The sequence below is a fragment of the Polyodon spathula genome, chromosome 16 (genome assembly GCF_017654505.1).
Source record: "Polyodon spathula isolate WHYD16114869_AA chromosome 16, ASM1765450v1, whole genome shotgun sequence".
In the NCBI taxonomy this organism is placed as follows: Eukaryota; Metazoa; Chordata; class Actinopteri; order Acipenseriformes; family Polyodontidae; genus Polyodon; species Polyodon spathula.
The window spans coordinates 1,236,296-1,255,095 of NC_054549.1; the positions used below are offsets into that span (position 1 = coordinate 1,236,296).

Genomic DNA, 18,800 nt, shown 5'->3' on the forward strand with positions numbered 1-18,800 from the left:
TTAAACAAAAGTCAAATCAGGGGTCAAAAAACAAACTAAAGATCTGCCGGAAATATTATTATTTTTGTATTTTAAACAATGGCAATTCCCGTGTATCTATTCGTGGCATGCTGTTTTCATTTCGATGAGGAGACTCAGCCTGTATGTCTTGCAAACGGACGCAGTCGCGTAGATCCCAGCAATTGTGCAAGTGGAGTCCACACGCGTTTGTTTGTTTGATAGTTTTTTGTATCATAGGGATGCAGTACAGTATACTGTAGTTGTGCAGACATTTTAATATTCTGTATATTTGTCATTTTTTGTAACGCATTTCACGCATCAATATTAGCTTGAACAATTACAATGGTTCTCACAGCTGATACCGTCCTTGGCTTTATGGTGTGTATTGAATGGGTGTAATGGAAATGTTGCAGATGTGTTTTCGTGCTGTTTTGGTGTTTTGGACTGCACTGAAGTTTGGATCCACAAACTGGATAACACAGGTATACATCACAAACAGAAAAGTGGGGAATATGTACTCTCATAGGCTAAGGTCCAAATTCTGTATAAAACGTATAGGCGTAATAATATAGCCTATAGGTGTCCATAGAATTCTATAGACATTCTTGAGACGTATTCTATAGGTAACCTATAGGTTATTTTCATAAGGGCACATGCGATTAATGTATTGTATCTGTATTTATCTAGGACAGTACCTCTGATTTGCAACCTAGTTAATGCGTTGTCTTATAGACTTTGTCCGGTGTTTCTTATGAAACTCAGTTGGTCTGTCCATATTTTGATAGTGAAATGCACACAAAATGACGATTTTGTATATATTTAAATATTGCCCAAAGGTGCCTCCCCCTTTCATTTTCAGCACCCCCGGTTTGAAATTCGTTCCCGCGCCTCTGCTATCCCATGTACGTTTTTCTCAGCATTGCATTCTTCATTCTGAACATTGTGTTGGACGTTCAGAAAAGCAAACGGCTGATAGCCCTGCATAGTACGAGCATAAAGCGCAGCTGTTCTTCTATAAGGATAAAGCATTGCTGGTTTTCCGCGGAGCGTTGGTGGTATAGTGGTGAGCATAGCTGCCTTCCAAGCAATTAAACTCTCACAGTTATAGTAAATAGCGTTAGAATGTGTTTTGCTGCGAGAGGACTGGGGCGGGGCTCTCAGACCAACAAACCCCTGCTCAAGACGACATGCACCCAAAGAAAGAAGGGAGATCATCTCCAGGTCTCTGTGGCAGTGACATGGGTGTGACCGGGTAGTATCAGGCAAGGCTCTTTTTATTTTACAAATTGACAAAGGCAGGCGCAAGAGCCAAAACAAAAGGTTCAAAGTTTAATTTTAAATTTAGAATGTGTGATCGAGTGATTAATGAAACTGGGTTGTAACCACAAAGTCCCCCGGGTTCAAATCCCAGCTCAGCCCGTGGGGAGAGAGGGAGAGGGAGAGGGAGACGAGGAGGGGGTTTGCTGTTTTCATTTCGATGAGGAGACTCAGCCTGTATGTCTTGCAAACGGACGCAGTCGCGTAGATCCCAGCAATTGTGCAAGTGGAGTCCACACGCGTTTGTTTGTTTGATAGTTTTTTGTATCATAGGGATGCAGTACAGTATACTGTAGTTGTGCAGACATTTTAATATTCTGTATATTTGTCATTTTTTGTAACGCATTTCACGCATCAATATTAGCTTGAACAATTACAATGGTTCTCACAGCTGATACCGTCCTTGGCTTTATGGTGTGTATTGAATGGGTGTAATGGAAATGTTGCAGATGTGTTTTCGTGCTGTTTTGGTGTTTTGGACTGCACTGAAGTTTGGATCCCGTGGAGCGTTGGTGGTATAGTGGTGAGCATAGCTGCCTTCCAAGCAGTTGACCCGGGTTCGATTCCCGGCCAACGCATCTCTTTTATTGTCTATTTTGTTTCATGTGTAACGCTGTATAGCTGCGTAATCCCTATAAACCAGTGTGGGTGCGTATACTGTAGTGCTGGTCAATCTCACCTTAGTATATTATTATTACAGGAATTTGGGACAGGATTCTCGCGCTGTTTTGGTGTTTTGGACTGCACTGAAGTTTGGATCCACAATCTGGATAACACAGGTATACATCACAAAAAGAAAAGCGGGGAAGAAATGTACTCTAATAGCCTAAGATCCCAATTGTCTATCAAACGTATATATGTAATACTATAGCCTATAGGTCTCCTATAAAATTATATAAACGTTCTTGAGAGGTATTCTATAGGTAACCTATAGGTTATTTTCATAATGGCACATGCGTTGTATTAAATACTCACAGTTATAGTAAATAGCGTTAGAATGTGTTTTGTTGAAAAATAAAATAAAAAAACAACGTTTTTGACTGATTTAAATGTTGCTGCTGATGTATTTACTTCTGTATTGTTTTTTTTTTTTGTTGTGTGGGGGGGGGGGGGGGGGGGGGGGGGGTAAAAAGTCCAGACAGAGTTGCTCTTTTTCTCAAGGGCTCGTCCGGGATTTGAACCCGGGACCTCTCGCACCCTAAGCGAGAATCATACCCCTAGACCAACGAGCCATATGTACATTTGCATTGAATTTACTTTATAAAGGTTTGCACAGGGAAGACGTCAAAGTCCTCTCGCTATGTACACGCATTAGTATAAATCAAACAGAAGTGCAAGAGGACTGGGGCGGGGCTTTCAGACCAACAAACCCCTGCTCAAGACAACATGCACCCAAAGAAAGAAGGGAGATCATCTCCAGGTCTCTGTGGCAGTGACATATGGGTGTGACCGGGTAGTATCAGGCAAGGCTCTTTTTATTTTACAAATTGACAAAGGCAGGCGCAAGAGCCAAAACAAAAGGGTCAAAGTTTAATTTTAAATTTAGAATGTGTGATCGAGTGATTAAAGAAACTGGGTTGTAACCACAAAGTCCCCCGGGTTCAAATCCCAGCTCAGCCACTGACTCACTGTGTGACCCTGAGCAAGTCACTTAACCTCCTTGTGCTCTGTCTTTCGGGTGAGATGTTGTTGTAAGTGACTCTGCAGCTGATGCATAGTTCACACACCCTAGTTTTGTATCTTGTAAAGCGCTTTGTGATGGTGGTCCACTATGAAAGGCGCTATATAAAAAAAAAAAGATGATTATTATAATTCAGACTGGGCAAAGGCACTTCACTGAATTGATTTCCCCACAAATGGAATACATCCACTCTTCAAATTCCACCACCAAACACAGGATTGATTGATTTATTTATTATTGCACTTATGTAGCAACTTTTTTTGCAAAATTATCGCAAAGCATCCCTGAAAAACGAAGGCAGAGCATAGAAAAAAAGAAAAAAAGTCCTACCTCCTCCCATGCTGCTTTTGTTGACCCATAGGAATAAACAACAGCCCCGCATCCTGTGATCTCAGAGTGTGGTTTGGAAGATACTGGGTCAGTAACTCGTGCAAATAACTAGGTGCTAATCTAGTCAGGGACTTGTAAATTAACAGCAAATGCTAAGTTGAAAACTGTCAACACGTGTATTTGTTTAAATAGTGCATAAATACATAATGAAAAGATGGGCTCGTCCGGGATTTGAACCCGGGACCTCTCGCACCCAAAGCGAGAATCATACCCCTAGACCAACGAGCCAGCTTAGCCATTAGTCCTTATTATGTACTTTGAAATACAAGAAAACGGCGACACGTCAGCAACCCTTCGTTTGGGCAGGGGGGAGAGGAGAGGGAGGGGGAGAGGGAGGGGGGGGGGGAGGGGGAGAGGGACGGAGGGAGGGGGTGTTTTCGTATGACGCTTAATCCCAGTTTCACACCCACCGGAGTTTATTTTTGTTGTTTATTTATTTTACTTACTGCGTTATAATGAAAAACAACCGCATTTTACAAATGCAATGTGCTTTCAGTGTATTAAACCGAACGTTGTTTAAACAAAAGTCAAATCAGGGGTCAAAAAACAAACTAAAGATCTGCCGGAAATATTATTATTTTTGTATTTTAAACAATGGCAATTCCCTGTATCTATTCGTGGCATGCTGTTTTCATTCTGATCAGGAGACTCTCTCAGCCTGTATGTCTTGCAAACGGACGCAGCCGCGTAGTTCCCAGCTACTGTGCAAGCGGAGTCCACACGCGTTTGTTTGTTTGATAGTTTTTTGTATCATAGGGATGCAGTACAGTATACTGTAGTTGTGCAAACATTTTAATATTCTGTATATTTGTCATTTTTTGTTACGCATTTCACGCATCAATATTAGCTTGAACAATTACAATGGTTCTCACAGCTGATACCGTCCTTGGCTTTATGGTGTGTATTGAATGGGTGTAATGGAAATGTTGCAGATGTGTTTTCGTGCTGTTTTGATGTTTTGGACTGCACTGAAGTTTGGATCCACAAACTGGATAACACAGGTATACATCACAAAAAGAAAAGTGGGGAATATGTACTCTCATAGGCTAAGGTCCAAATTCTGTATAAAACGTATAGGCGTAATAATATAGCCTATATGTCTCCATATAATTCTATAGACATTCTTGAGAAGTATTCTATAGGTAACCTATAGGGTATTTTCATAAGGGCACATGGGATTAATGTATTGTATCTGTATTTATTTTAAAAAGACACCTAGGACAGTACATCTGATTTGCAACCTAGTTAATACGTTGTTTTATAGACTTTGTCCGCTGTTTCTTATGAAACTCAGTTGGTCTGTCCATATTTTGATAGTGAAATACACACAAAATGACAATTTTGTATATATCTAAATATTGCCCAAAGGTGCCTCCCCCTTTCATTTTCAGCACCCCCGGTTTGAAATTCGTTCCCGCGCCTCTGCTATCCCATGTATGTTTTTCTCAGCATTGCATTCTTCATTCTGAACATTGTGTTGGACGTTCAGAAAAGAAAGTGGCTGAGACAGCCCTGCATAGAACTACGAGGATAAAGCGCAGCTGATCCTCTATAAGGATAAAGCATTGCAGCTTTCCAGTGGAGCGTTGGTGGTATAGTGGTGAGCATAGCTGCCTTCCAAGCAGTTGACCCGGGTTCGATTCCCGGCCAACGCATCTCTTTTATTGTCTATTTTGTTTCATGTGTAACGCTGTATAGCTGCGTAATCCCTATAAACCAGTGTGGGTGCGTATACTGTAGTGCTGGTCAATCTCACCTTAGTATATTATTATTACAGGAATTTGGGACAGGATTCTCGCGCTGTTTTGGTGTTTTGGACTGCACTGAAGTTTGGATCCACAATCTGGATAACACAGGTATACATCACAAAAAGAAAAGCGGGGAAGAAATGTACTCTAATAGCCTAAGATCCCAATTGTCTATCAAACGTATATATGTAATACTATAGCCTATAGGTCTCCTATAAAATTATATAAACGTTCTTGAGAGGTATTCTATAGGTAACCTATAGGTTATTTTCATAATGGCACATGCGTTGTATTAAATACTCACAGTTATAGTAAATAGCGTTAGAATGTGTTTTGTTGAAAAATAAAATAAAAAAAAACAACGTTTTTGACTGATTTAAATGTTGCTGCTGATGTATTTACTTCTGTATTGTTTTTTTTTTGTGTGTGTGGGGGCGGGAGGGTCTAAAAAGTGGTCTATCTCAAGGAGAAAAAGAGAAGGGCTCGTCCGGGATTTGAACCCGGGACCTCTCGCACCCTAAGCGAGAATCATACCCCTAGACCAACGAGCCATATACACATATACATTTAAAATCTTGATGCTCTCAGCAAAATCCCATTGTATTAAATACAGTTATAGTAAATAGCGTGTTTTGTTGAAAAATAAAATAAAAAAAACAACGTTTTTGACTGATTTAAATGTTGCTGCTGATGTATTTACTTCTGTATTGTTTTTTTTTTTTTTTGTGTGTGTGTGTGGGGGGGGGGGGGGGGGGGGTAAGCATCTTTTTAATTTAATCTTTTTGTAATTGTAATTTATTTTAATTTTATTTAGTTGTGACCGTTATATCATCGTGACTAGCAGGGTAACAAAACGACCACTGTTTCATTCAGCCGTACATTGTTTAATGAGCACACAGCTATTCAAATCCACACTGCTCTGGGCATGAAAAAAACTCAGAATAGGCTCTTCCAATTCCACTACAAAACAAAGTTTTTGACTGATTGTCATTCTCTTTTCATGGAACCAGGGTTATGGTAACTTTTTATGCAGAATTATCGCAAAGCATCCCTGACAAACGAAGGTAGAACATTCCATAATTTCAAGACGACATGCACCCAAAGAAAGAAGGGAGATCATCTCCAGGTCTCTGTGGCAGTGACATATGGGTGTGACCGGGTAGTATCAGGAAAGGCTCGTTTTATTTTACTAATTGACAAAGAAAGGCGCAAGAACCAAAACAAAAGGTTCAAAGTTTAATTTTAAATTTAGAATGTGTGATCGAGTGATTAAAGTAACTGGGTTGTAACCACAAAGTCCCCCGGGTTCAAATCCCAGCTCAGTCTCTGACTCACTGTGTGACACTGAGCAAGTCACTTAACCTCCTTGTGCTCCGTCTTTCAGGTGAGACGCTGTTGTAAGTGACTCTGCAGCTGATGCATAGTTCACACACCCTAGTTTTGTATCTTGTAAAGCGCTTTGTGATGGTGGTCCACTATGAAAGGCGCTATATAAAAAAAAAAAAGATGATTATTATAATTCAGACTGGGCAAAGGCACTTCACTGAATTGATTTCCCCACAAATGGAATATATCCACTCTTCAAATTCCACCACCAAACACAGGATTGATTGATTGATTTATTATTGCACTTATGTAGCAACTTTTTTTGCAAAATTATCGCAAAGCATCCCTGAAAAACGAAGGCAGAGCATAGAAAAAAAGAAAAAAAGTCCTACCTCCTCCCATGCTGCTTTTGTTGACCCATAGGAATAAACAACAGCCCCGCATCCTGTGATCTCAGAGTGTGGTTTGGAAGATACTGGGTCAGTAACTCGTGCAAATAACTAGGTGCTAATCTAGTCAGGGACTTGTAAATTAACAGCAAATGCTAAGTTGAAAACTGTCAACACGTGTATTTGTTTAAATAGTGCATAAATACATAATGAAAAGATGGGCTCGTCCGGGATTTGAACCCGGTACCCCTAGACCAACGAGCCAGCTAGCCATTAATCCTTATTATGTACTTGAAATACAAGAAAAACGGCAACACGTCAGCAACCCGTGGGGGGAGAGTAGAGGGAGAGGGAGAGGGAGAGGGAGGGAGGGGGAGGGAGAGGGAGAGGGAGAGGGGGAGGGGGTGTTTTCGTATGACGCTTAATCCCTGTTTCACACCCACCGGAGTTTATTTTTTATTTTTTAAATAGCGTTAGAATGTGTTTTGCTGCGAGAGGACTGGGGCGGGGCTCTCAAGACGACATGCACCCCCTGCTCAAGACGACATGCACCCAAAGAAAGAAGGGAGATCATCTCCAGGTCTCTATGGGTGTGACCGGGTAGTATCAGGGAAGGCTCTTTTTATTTTACAAATTGACAAAGGCAGGCGCAAGAGCCAAAACAAAAGGGTCAAAGTTTAATTTTAAATTTAGAATGTGTGATCGAGTGATTAAAGAAACTGGGTTGTAACCACAAAGTCCCCCGGGTTCAAATCCCAGCTCAGTCTCTGAGTCACTGTGTGACACTGAGCAAGTCACTGAACCTCCTTGTGCTCCGTCTTTCAGGTGAGATGTTGTTGTAAGTGACTCTGCAGCTGATGCATAGTTCACACACCCTAGTTTTGTATCTTGTAAAGCGCTTTGTGATGGTGGTCCACTATGAAAGGCGCTATATAAAAAAAAAAAGATGATTATTATAATTCAGACTGGGCAAAGGCACTTCACTGAATTGATTTCCCCACAAATGGAATACATCCACTCTTCAAATTCCACCACCAAACACAGGATTGATTGATTGATTTATTATTGCACTTATGTAGCAACTTTTTTTGCAAAATTATCGCAAAGCATCCCTGATAAACGAAGGCAGAGCATAGAAAAAAAGAAAAAAAGTCCTACCTCCTCCCATGCTGCTTTTGTTGACCCATAGGAATAAACAACAGCCCCGCATCCTGTGATCTCAGAGTGTGGTTTGGAAGATACTGGGTCAGTAACTCGTGCAAATAACTAGGTGCTAATCTAGTCAGGGACTTGTAAATTAACAGCAAATGCTAAGTTGAAAACTGTCAACACGTGTATTTGTTTAAATAGTGCATAAATACATAATGAAAAGATGGGCTCGTCCGGGATTTGAACCCGGGACCTCTCGCACCCAAAGCGAGAATCATACCCCTAGACCAACGAGCCAGCTAGCCATTAGTCCTTATTATGTACTTGAAATACAAGAAAAACGGCGACACGTCAGCAACCCGTGGGGGGAGAGGAGAGGGAGGGGGAGAGGGAGGGGGAGAGGGAGGGGGAGGGGGAGAGGACGGAGGGAGGGGGTGTTTTCGTATGACGCTTAATCCCAGTTTCACACCCACCGGAGTTTATTTTTTGTTGTTTATTTATTTTACTTACTGCGTTATAATGAAAAACAACCGCATTTTACAAATGCAATGTGCTTTCAGTGTATTAAACCGAACGTTGTTTAAACAAAAGTCAAATCAGGGGTCAAAAAACAAACTAAAGATCTGCCGGAAATATTATTATTTTTGTATTTTAAACAATGGCAATTCCCGTGTATCTATTCGTGGCATGCTGTTTTCATTCTGATCAGGAGACTCTCTCAGCCTGTATGTCTTGCAAACGGACGCAGCCGCGTAGTTCCCAGCTACTGTGCAAGCGGAGTCCACACGCGTTTGTTTGTTTGATAGTTTTTTGTATCATAGGGATGCAGTACAGTATACTGTAGTTGTGCAAACATTTTAATATTCTGTATATTTGTCATTTTTTGTTACGCATTTCACGCATCAATATTAGCTTGAACAATTACAATGGTTCTCACAGCTGATACCGTCCTTGGCTTTATGGTGTGTATTGAATGGGTGTAATGGAAATGTTGCAGATGTGTTTTCGTGCTGTTTTGGTGTTTTGGACTGCACTGAAGTTTGGATCCACAAACTGGATAACACAGGTATACATCACAAAAAGAAAAGTGGGGAATATGTACTCTCATAGGCTAAGGTCCAAATTCTGTATAAAACGTATAGGCGTAATAATATAGCCTATATGTCTCCATATAATTCTATAGACATTCTTGAGAAGTATTCTATAGGTAACCTATAGGGTATTTTCATAAGGGCACATGGGATTAATGTATTGTATCTGTATTTATTTTAAAAAGACACCTAGGACAGTACATCTGATTTGCAACCTAGTTAATACGTTGTTTTATAGACTTTGTCCGCTGTTTCTTATGAAACTCAGTTGGTCTGTCCATATTTTGATAGTGAAATACACACAAAATGACAATTTTGTATATATCTAAATATTGCCCAAAGGTGCCTCCCCCTTTCATTTTCAGCACCCCCGGTTTGAAATTCGTTCCCGCGCCTCTGCTATCCCATGTAGGTTTTTCTCAGCATTGCATTCTTCATTCTGAACATTGTGTTGGACGTTCAGAAAAGAAAGTGGCTGAGACAGCCCTGCATAGAACTACGAGGATAAAGCGCAGCTGATCCTCTATAAGGATAAAGCATTGCAGCTTTCCAGTGGAGCGTTGGTGGTATAGTGGTGAGCATAACTGCCTTCCAAGCAGTTGACCCGGGTTCAATTCCCGGCCAACGCAATTTTTATACAAAACTAATAAGTGTAAACAATTTTGTCCCGGCCAACGCATCTCATGTGTAACGCTGTATAGCTGCGTAATCCCTATAAACCAGTGTGGGTGCGTATACTGTAGTGCTGGTCAATCTCACCTTAGTATATTATTATTACAGGAATTTGGGACAGGATTCTCGCGCTGTTTTGGTGTTTTGGACTGCACTGAAGTTTGGATCCACAATCTGGATAACACAGGTATACATCACAAAAAGAAAAGCGGGGAAGAAATGTACTCTAATAGCCTAAGATCCCAATTGTCTATCAAACGTATATATGTAATACTATAGCCTATAGGTCTCCTATAGAATTCTATAGACGTTCTTGAGAGGTATTCTATAGGTAACCTATAGGTTATTTTCATAATGGCACATGCGTTGTATTAAATACTCACAGTTATTGTAAATAGCGTTAGAATGTGTTTTGTTGAAAAATAAAATTAAAAAAAAACAACGTTTTTGACTGATTTAAATGTTGCTGCTGATGTATTTACTTCTGTATTGTTTTTTTTCTGGGAGGGGGGGTAAGCATCTTTTTCCTTTTGTGTGTGTGTGTGTGTGTGTGTGGGGGGGGGGGGGGTCTAAAAAGTGGTCTGTCTCAACAAGAAAAAGGGAAGGGCTCGTCCGGGATTTGAACCCGGGACCTCTCGCACCCTAAGCGAGAATCATACCCCTAGACCAACGATGTACATCTCGTACATTTTGTTATGTAGCGGTATGTGGTAAATTTCACCATAATATATTATTATTGTTATTATTATTAACCTCGTGGCGCAACGTTAGCGCGTCTGACTCCAGGTCAGAAGGCTGCGTGTTCAAATCACGTTGAGGTCAAAATGTTGCATCTCAGCATTCCAGTAAATAGAGCTCCTTTTCCCACAAACGAATGCGCGGGTTCAGAAGGTGAGGGGCTGTCCAACATAACACCTTATAGGGTGGCAATGCAAGTGCAAGAATATTTTGAAAGTAAGCATGCTATAATGTACCGATTACAGCCAATTTACACGCCATCAATTATAACCATAGACTTTAATAAAGAACAAATACACACAACATAATAATATTATTATGATGTAAGAGTACTTTGAACAAATAGTTATGTATTTCCCATGCTTTCACTATGCTTTATTACACTTTGATATGTTTTACTGTTGGTGAAATATCATATAAGCCAGTATAGAAAAATACCCTTGTTCAAAATATTAGCAATAAGATGGGTTTCAAACCTGGTTGCTTAAAAATAGTAACATTAATAAATATGTAGCCAGCTGTGAATTTCGCGCATATTTCAATGTGGTCAAACAAGGTATGTCAGTAATCACATGACTGGATCAAGTCAATACACAACAGTGTTTAAATTACAGTTTTCTGTGTCTGAGTCTTCCTTCTGCCTGTAACCAGCCTTGCCAGTGACACTACCGTTCACACATGCATGTGCAATGGTCTCTGTGGCAGTGACGCTACCCGTTCACACATGCATGTGCAAAGGTCTCTGTGGCAGTGACGCTACCGGGTCACACATGCATGTGCAAAGGTCTCTGTGGCAGTGACGCTACCCGGTCACACATGCATGTGCAAAGGTCTCTGTGGCAGTGACGCTACCCGGTCACACATGCATGTGCAAAGGTCTCTGTGGCAGTGACGCTACCCGGTCACACATGCATGTGCAAAGGTCTCTGTGGCAGTGACGCTACCCGGTCACACATGCATGTGCAAAGGTCTCTGTGGCAGTGACATGTGGGTGTGACCGGGTAGTATCATTGGCAAGGCTATTTTTATTTTACAAATTGACAAAGAAAGGCACAAGAGCAAAAACAAATGATCCACACAAAATAAAGTCCCTTTGGAAGTTGACACTCCAGCTTCCAGCTACTTCTTCCTAGCACACATTGATTTTGTGTGTTTTTCTCTTGTGAATGCAAGCAGCATTCGAAGCAGCACATTGGCCTTGTCGAAGATGAGCCACTCCGAGTCTGTCCGTTCTCATCAATTCTCCTCTTTCCATTGAACTTGCGAACCGTTTTATTTTTTCTCCGGTTTTAGATAATTGGTCTTCGTCCATCTGTTTTCTTTGAGGGGCTTTTTGATACCTTAAAAATGTCTCCACATGATGTGTGATGTTCAGTGTTGCCAACTTTCAGCGCTTAAAACTCCACCAGTTATCGGGGCAGAAACAGACAGTCGGTGCTTTCGCTGATTGTTTCGTAGTTTCCAATGACTTGACCAATTGATTTGTGTGTTCATGCAGCAAGAAAATCGGTCCATTCCCTCTAGGAAATAGCTGCTCAGCAAAATCACAAGCCTGCAGACCATTCTGTTAACGGTTCTAAAGCAAGTAGATCACAATGTTCCACATGTAAAAAAAAAAAATCTGGATTTCATAGAATGTGATTAGCTGAAGGGATCCCTGAAGGTGTGTGTATCCATGCTGTTGACAGCTCTGTGTGTGAAAGAGACAAAGTAAGTTATGTGTTGGTGACACATATAACAGTTCCACCACTCACTGGTTTCTCATTGACATGACTGAATCTCACACCGATTTTACAAACATACACCGTAAATGTTTTTGCCAAAATGATCTATCGAGTTCAGTCACAAGTTTAAAAAAAAAACAAAACAAAAACAAAAAAAAAAAAAACAAATTTCAAACACAGTACTAATCTACGCCTTGGATAATCCGGAAGTTAAGGCCATAGACCCCGCCTACCCGCATCGTAGCCATATTGAAAACTGAACAGGAAGGAATATGGAGGTTTGATGCGCTTCTATCATAGTCCTGTGAAATTATCGGATATTTCTAGTAAAGTCCCACAATACAGAAGGAGAATTAACCAGCGGACTTTAAAACTGCCAGAGCAGCCTTTTCTTGCGGAGTTTCTAAAGCGGTAATTGTGTTTCTCGTGTCCTGTGTGAGTGCGTTGCTCCTGCAATGGGAATGTTGTTAATATAACCAGCTGCGGTTGGCCTGCTGCCGGTTTACTTCAGGCAGTTATATAGTTTGTATTTATAAACCCACAAACACAAAGCCCGCTTTATCGTGTATGTTGTTGCATGCAACAGCGTAGTGTTTCTAAGGGAACGCATTTCCTGTTTTGGTTGTTTACGGTCTGGGTCAGCTAGCCATGCTCTGGATTGTGAGGAGGTTACCTGATTGATTGCAGCATGAAGGAGAAGGGATTAGCTTTGTGTAACTGCTTCAGGAAAACGTATCGACTCGTTTCGTGCAGTATTGAAAGTGAAATAAGAAAACGTCACTGTAGGTGGAATATAAAGCAGGGGAATGAACCTTTCGGTTTTCATTTTCCAAATCTCTTCCTTTTTAAAATGTTGATTCGTAGTTGTTAAGCTGTTTCTGCATTCTGATAAATGGAAAAGTATTCATTAAAAACTGGGTTTAAGATTGTTTTTTTTCAGCGCTACAAGTCAAAGGTGGACTTGCTAGCAGTGTGCCGGGTATTTCATACAATCGGGACTACTTTGTTAAATGAGTGAACATAAGAGGGCAGCGGTAAAGTAGGCGACTGCAAGAAAGACATGGAATTGGATCAGGGATGAGCAGTTCAAGTAATCCCGTCACCTCTGTTTTGAAATAAAAAATAATGCGAAACAGAATCGGGCTCAGTCAAGAAGATAAAAACTAGTGACTGTTTTGTAACTTGCAGCTTTTTCTGAGTTTAATTCGGAAGCAGAATGGGCTCAAAATAAGTTTAAAGGGACGTCCTGTGATCAAAAATAAAACCCGAAAACTTCAAGCCCTGCATATAAGATAAGATACATAGTATGTTAAACCAGTTCGTGCATGGCGTGTTTAACTCTTAACACCTTGTACCATTCGACAGACATTTTGATGACACGTTTTGTTTAATTCTAGCAAGTATTTGGATTGGAAAGGAGGCAAGGACCAGTACTTATGGTGATATACATTGTGTGCCATTAAATGAATGTGTGATAGATTTGTGTGAGTATTTGAGGTATACTGCAATAATAAACCCACTATTAAGAAATACATTCATAAATGCTTTCTAACATCTGTGTATAAATGACAAAATAACCATAATAATACTGCACAGCATTTAACAACTCTTCAGAATATACTCCATTATAGCCCAGCTCTTAATTTAAGAATTTTATTTATAGTATGAATTTTATCTTAAATTCTATTTAATTTGACTTTTTGTTCTGTTAGTATTTATGTTAGACATATGCTGTACTCTGGAACAACTTCATGTGATAACCAACTATGTGTAGCAAATAAGTGGATAGTAGAAGGCATTGTAATTGAACAGCTCTGTGGTCCTGCGCACCATTCAGAATTAAAGAGATGAGATGGAAGTGAGGCTTAAGTACCTGCACATGGAGGGACACACATTGAACCGGATAGGTTTATTAAAGCGTGTTTTGGCTATATTATTATTATCTTGCTACAAAATTAAGTTGGGTTCAGTTCTGCAACAGGTACAGTAACACATCTACATCAATTCTGAAAATCAGCCTTGATTGTGGGAATCGTACAAAAGAAAACTGTGGCAGTAGTTTTAAACACCTGCCCCCACCAATCAGAGACCATTTGAGATTCTGAGTTAATATCTGCAGTTCAACACTATGCTAGGCTAAATGTGTTGTGATATTGATTTCTGACCAAATGGGGCTGCCGCTGTTTTTGGGCTATTGAGACGTGAGTTATTGTTTTTAATAATCGTTGATTTTGTCTGTTCATTTCCACTACCGTTGTGAACAAGTTCCATTTCACTCATTAAAAAAAGCACTTCAACATTTTGTTAACCACATACTGATCTGTTTCACACATCCACTTTCCTTCATTATTCCAGGGATGGAAATAAGTCTTCCTGTGCATAGCAGTTTGATCCATTCCTGTTTTTAGTGAGAGTTTAATAAGGTACACCTGAGCTTGGCACCTGTACACTGTGGCTAGGCAAGCTTGTGTTAAAGCCTGGAATGGGTGACACTGCTATGCAATAGGCATCTTACTTCCTTCCCTGTGATTCCACAGATGCCAATCCTCTTTCATTAGACCCCCGGGGATGCTTTGTGTTTCTTTACAGAACAGTGGGAGTAAAGATGATTGTTCGATGCTGTAAAGAGCTTGATTATCTGAGCCTTGTTGAAGATAAAAGCAAATGTCGAATGCCAAGTCCCTTCTTTAAGACCCCCTGAATGGATCCTTCATATGGTTGTATGGAAGTTTTAAAGTGAAAGTATTAACATGTGCAGTGTTGTTGTTCTAGATGAGCAACAACAGTAACAAGAGAGCTCCCACAACAGCAACACAGCGATTAAAGCAGGACTACCTTCGAATAAAGAAAGACCCTGTGCCTTACATCTGTGCAGAGCCCCTCCCTTCCAATATTCTAGAATGGTAAGGACTGGTTTGTTGTTTTATAACTTTTTCAAAGTTAATACACCAATATTGTCATTCAATAACTTTTTCCAGCCATGTTAAGACAGTCATATGGATAGGCTCTACATATTTACCATAAAAACCGTTGTATAAGTTGATTTTCTAGGCATTTTTGCAGGGCCCTTAAAAGGGGGGAGTGACTATTGCCCGTTGTCTAGTGTTAAACTACCGTATCAGTGCCACAGTGGGGTTACTACAGCCACATTATTGTGGCTCACACAAACTTAACTGTCAACAAACCGATTATTTGTTCAGGATCTACAGCATGCAGGTCATGTTGCTAGGTAGAAACACAAAACCACTGTTCTAATTAAAAGTTTTAATTTGTTACTCTCAATACCCTTAGTCATTTTGAATGTTAAACACAAGCTTTCAGACTCTTGACTGACCTCTACCTTCAAATGTCACAGCTGTACTGCTTCACTGTTAACACAATAGCTGTCAGTCTCTATGAATTTCCTTATTCCCACCCTCCCGAGCCATTGATTTGTCAACATTCAGACTGAACCCGCCCCTGGCATCTGTAGTAAACTGCTCTTGGTTGAAAGCCGAGTAGTGAACTTCAAGTCGTCCGTTTGTTGTAACTGCAATGCTATAGTAATTCAGGTGGCTTTGAGACTGGATAAAGTAGGACAGTCAGACAAAAAACGAAAATACTGCTCATCAGGTTTGAAATTGCGCATTATTGAATTTGCTGAAATACATGTTAATCACAAAGCTGAAAACACAGTACGTGACTGGAGACGAAACAAAGATGAACTTAAAATGGTGAAAGAAAAATGAGCTGATAGGAGGAAAGTGTTTCTGGCCCGATGTAGAAAACATTTAGTTTGAATGGAGTACTTTGACTGACATTAATACATACTGTAACTTGTTCTGCACGTCAGTGCAGTGCAGTGGTACGTTTGTCAGAGGTCGCACTAGCTTTTCTGTTCATGCGTTCCTGAAATGCACATGCCTAAAATTTTGTGCCTCATCCATCAAATATACATTTTAACACAAAGGCTAATAAACTCCAGGGATGTGCATTTTGGTAAATTTTTATGAACGTTTAAACTCTATGGCTTGTAATAGTTTTAAATCTCTGTCTGTATATAGGTACACATAAACAGACACACTTTTTTCTTTGTTATATACTAACAGTAGACCGTTCTCATGACAAGAAGACAGTTCTCTAAGCACTGTTTGTTGACTTCATCTATGTGTGTTTTAATATTTTTCTGCATTCCAATAACAGCAACAGCTTCGCCGTGTCTTAAGCGAAGATTCTTGAAAAACTGTACGTCTGTTGTATTTTTTTTGCCCAGCAGCTCTTTCACACACAGTACATCTTGATAAGCCACGGATATTTCATCTCCCATTCAAAATTATAAGAACGTATTTTTCGATTTGAGTTTTTGTGCAACTGCTTCGGTCACTGTAGTACTCTTAGTCAGAGGAGATGGCTGAGATGCAGATGAGCAATCTTCTTCATGAGAATCCCCTGAAGAAGCTGACTGCTTAGCAAAAAAACTTCCGATTGACAACTGGCTTGCTGTCAGTGTACACTCTGCACTAGGTATTAATTTTTATGCTTAAAAAAATCTGTAAGTACATCCCTGTAAACTAATGTGGAAAATAATAAAAGCACAACATTAAAATTAGGCAACTGCAAAAATCTAATGCAAGTTAAAAGTAGGATCGGGGATGAACAATTCACGTAATTTGTCAGCTCTGTTTGAAATAAAATTAAAGGGATCAGAATGGGGCTAAGGCTCAAGATATGAAGGTAAAAAAATGATTGTTTTGTAATTAACAGCTTTTTGTGAGTTTAATTATGAAACTGAATCAGCTAAATTTGTCAGCTTCAAGCCCTATTTGTGTGTGTGTTTGCATTTACTTTTTCCAAAATACTTGTTTTAATATGGGGCATAACACATTAGTTTAAAATAAAATAGTGCATGGTGGGATACTATGGTATTAATTTCCAGTGTTCATTGTGCTGACGATCTCTTGATTGAGGAAGATTAGCGTAATCGAATCACACCCTACATGCTGTGATGCATGGACTGGATTTGTTACTGCTTGCCATGAGTGTCCGCCTGCGACTTCAAACCCTCACTCTCAGTAGTTTTTTTAAGAAACTCATGCCAAAGAGCTACCAACAGCTACAGCAAGCACCCTGACCCGCGTAATTTTGCTTAAGGAATTATTTACGACCGTTTCGGTTGCCAACTCCGAATAAGCGACTGGGGATGTCCTGACCTCACATGGAATTAGTACGACAACTATGACGGTCCGGTTTTTTTTTTTTTTTTTTTTAAACAAGAAAGTATTTACCCAGATAGACCCAAAACAAAAAAAAAAAAAAAAAACTGTTCTGCAAAATACCAGCCTTGATTAAAGTACACTCCAGCCCTGTAGGTGGCAGCAATAAGCCTCATATTTGGCTTAAGCAGCACTGTATTAAAAAGGATATTTACTTTTAGACATTTCTGGTGCCAGACTAGTGTCTGTGACAATATGGCGAAGCAGTTGTCAATCAAAAGTGTTTTTGCTAAGCAGTTAGCAGAGTCTGACTGTACGTGCACCATAGTCTCCCGTATCAAATAGGTGACTGCACCTCCTTAGAGAACACTTTGCCTAAGGAAAAACACTTTGTGGTGAAACTGGTTTTTCCCATTGTAAATGCTCCGGCTAAAAGAACAGGAATTTCGCCTAAAAGAACACCTATAGTGATTCGCTCACAGTGGATATAGTACTGTTTTGTAACCTGATATATCATCAAATTTTAAATTAATTATTTATTCAGTCTTTTAAAAAACGACTTCTTATTGTGAGTGTGTGTTGTGGCGCATGGATTAGTTTTATTTAATATTAAATAAATATTTGTTTTCTATTTTGATTTGTTACAAAATGGCATGTAAACAAACGGCAAATGCGGTCCTTTTCTTTTGCTACAAAAAGTTGGAAATTGTTTGAGGTCTTGAAAAAAAAAACCTGAATCAGACACAAGTCGCAGAGCAATTTTTTACAAATGGAAGACGCACCCAACTTGGGGGAAACGTCACCATTCTGTTAAATAATGTGCATGTCTTGTATATTGCTGCTGCATTTGTTCAACGTGTGTAGGGATGGTGTCAATTTAGTTTGACAATTTATTAGTGTTTATTACCATACACTGTTGTTATTAGTGTTTATTACCATTCAGTTCAGGTCGTGTTGATGAATGTGCATCATGACAAGTAATATTTATTTACCGATTCATATTTCTTTATCAGTGTTGGGCATGTAGGAAAAATAAATTGTAATAAATTGTAAAAAAAGAAAAAAAATATTTTAATGGTGTTTTCCTAAAATTGATGTCTCAAAAAGGGGTGAGCAACTTTTACGCCACTGTGACCTATAAAGTGATTCTTACGATAATCTAAAGTCTGAAAATTGTATTTTTTTTTTTTATCCCACTGTTAATTTCCTGAGTTTTACTATTTCTATACCGTACAACTTTTCATCTTTTTGGAGCTTCTTAAAACGGCTTTGTATTTTAATGTTATGTCCTTTTACTGTAGAAACAGGGATGCTAGTTTCTGTCCCTAAACGTTTAGACTTTTAAGAATAAACATGCTTGGAGCTTAAATGATTAAATGCTGT

The 18,800-nt window shown here is 39.6% G+C and overlaps 7 non-coding genes across 7 annotated transcripts; 3 read left to right on the plus strand and 4 right to left on the minus strand.

Moving 5' to 3' along the window:
• Positions 1-1,823: 1,823 nt before the first annotated feature.
• Positions 1,824-1,895, plus strand: trnag-ucc. Its single transcript has one exon. It is a non-coding gene; the product is annotated as a tRNA-Gly (tRNA).
• A 582-nt stretch (positions 1,896-2,477) lies between these two features.
• trnap-agg lies at positions 2,478-2,549 on the minus strand. Its single transcript has one exon. It is a non-coding gene; the product is annotated as a tRNA-Pro (tRNA).
• Positions 2,550-3,544: 995 nt separating this feature from the next.
• trnap-ugg lies at positions 3,545-3,616 on the minus strand. Its single transcript has one exon. It is a non-coding gene; the product is annotated as a tRNA-Pro (tRNA).
• A 1,355-nt stretch (positions 3,617-4,971) lies between these two features.
• On the plus strand, positions 4,972-5,043 carry trnag-ucc. Its single transcript has one exon. It is a non-coding gene; the product is annotated as a tRNA-Gly (tRNA).
• A 572-nt stretch (positions 5,044-5,615) lies between these two features.
• Positions 5,616-5,687, minus strand: trnap-agg. Its single transcript has one exon. It is a non-coding gene; the product is annotated as a tRNA-Pro (tRNA).
• A 2,538-nt stretch (positions 5,688-8,225) lies between these two features.
• On the minus strand, positions 8,226-8,297 carry trnap-ugg. Its single transcript has one exon. It is a non-coding gene; the product is annotated as a tRNA-Pro (tRNA).
• A 1,351-nt stretch (positions 8,298-9,648) lies between these two features.
• trnag-ucc lies at positions 9,649-9,720 on the plus strand. Its single transcript has one exon. It is a non-coding gene; the product is annotated as a tRNA-Gly (tRNA).
• The last annotated feature ends 9,080 nt before the right edge of the window (positions 9,721-18,800 follow it).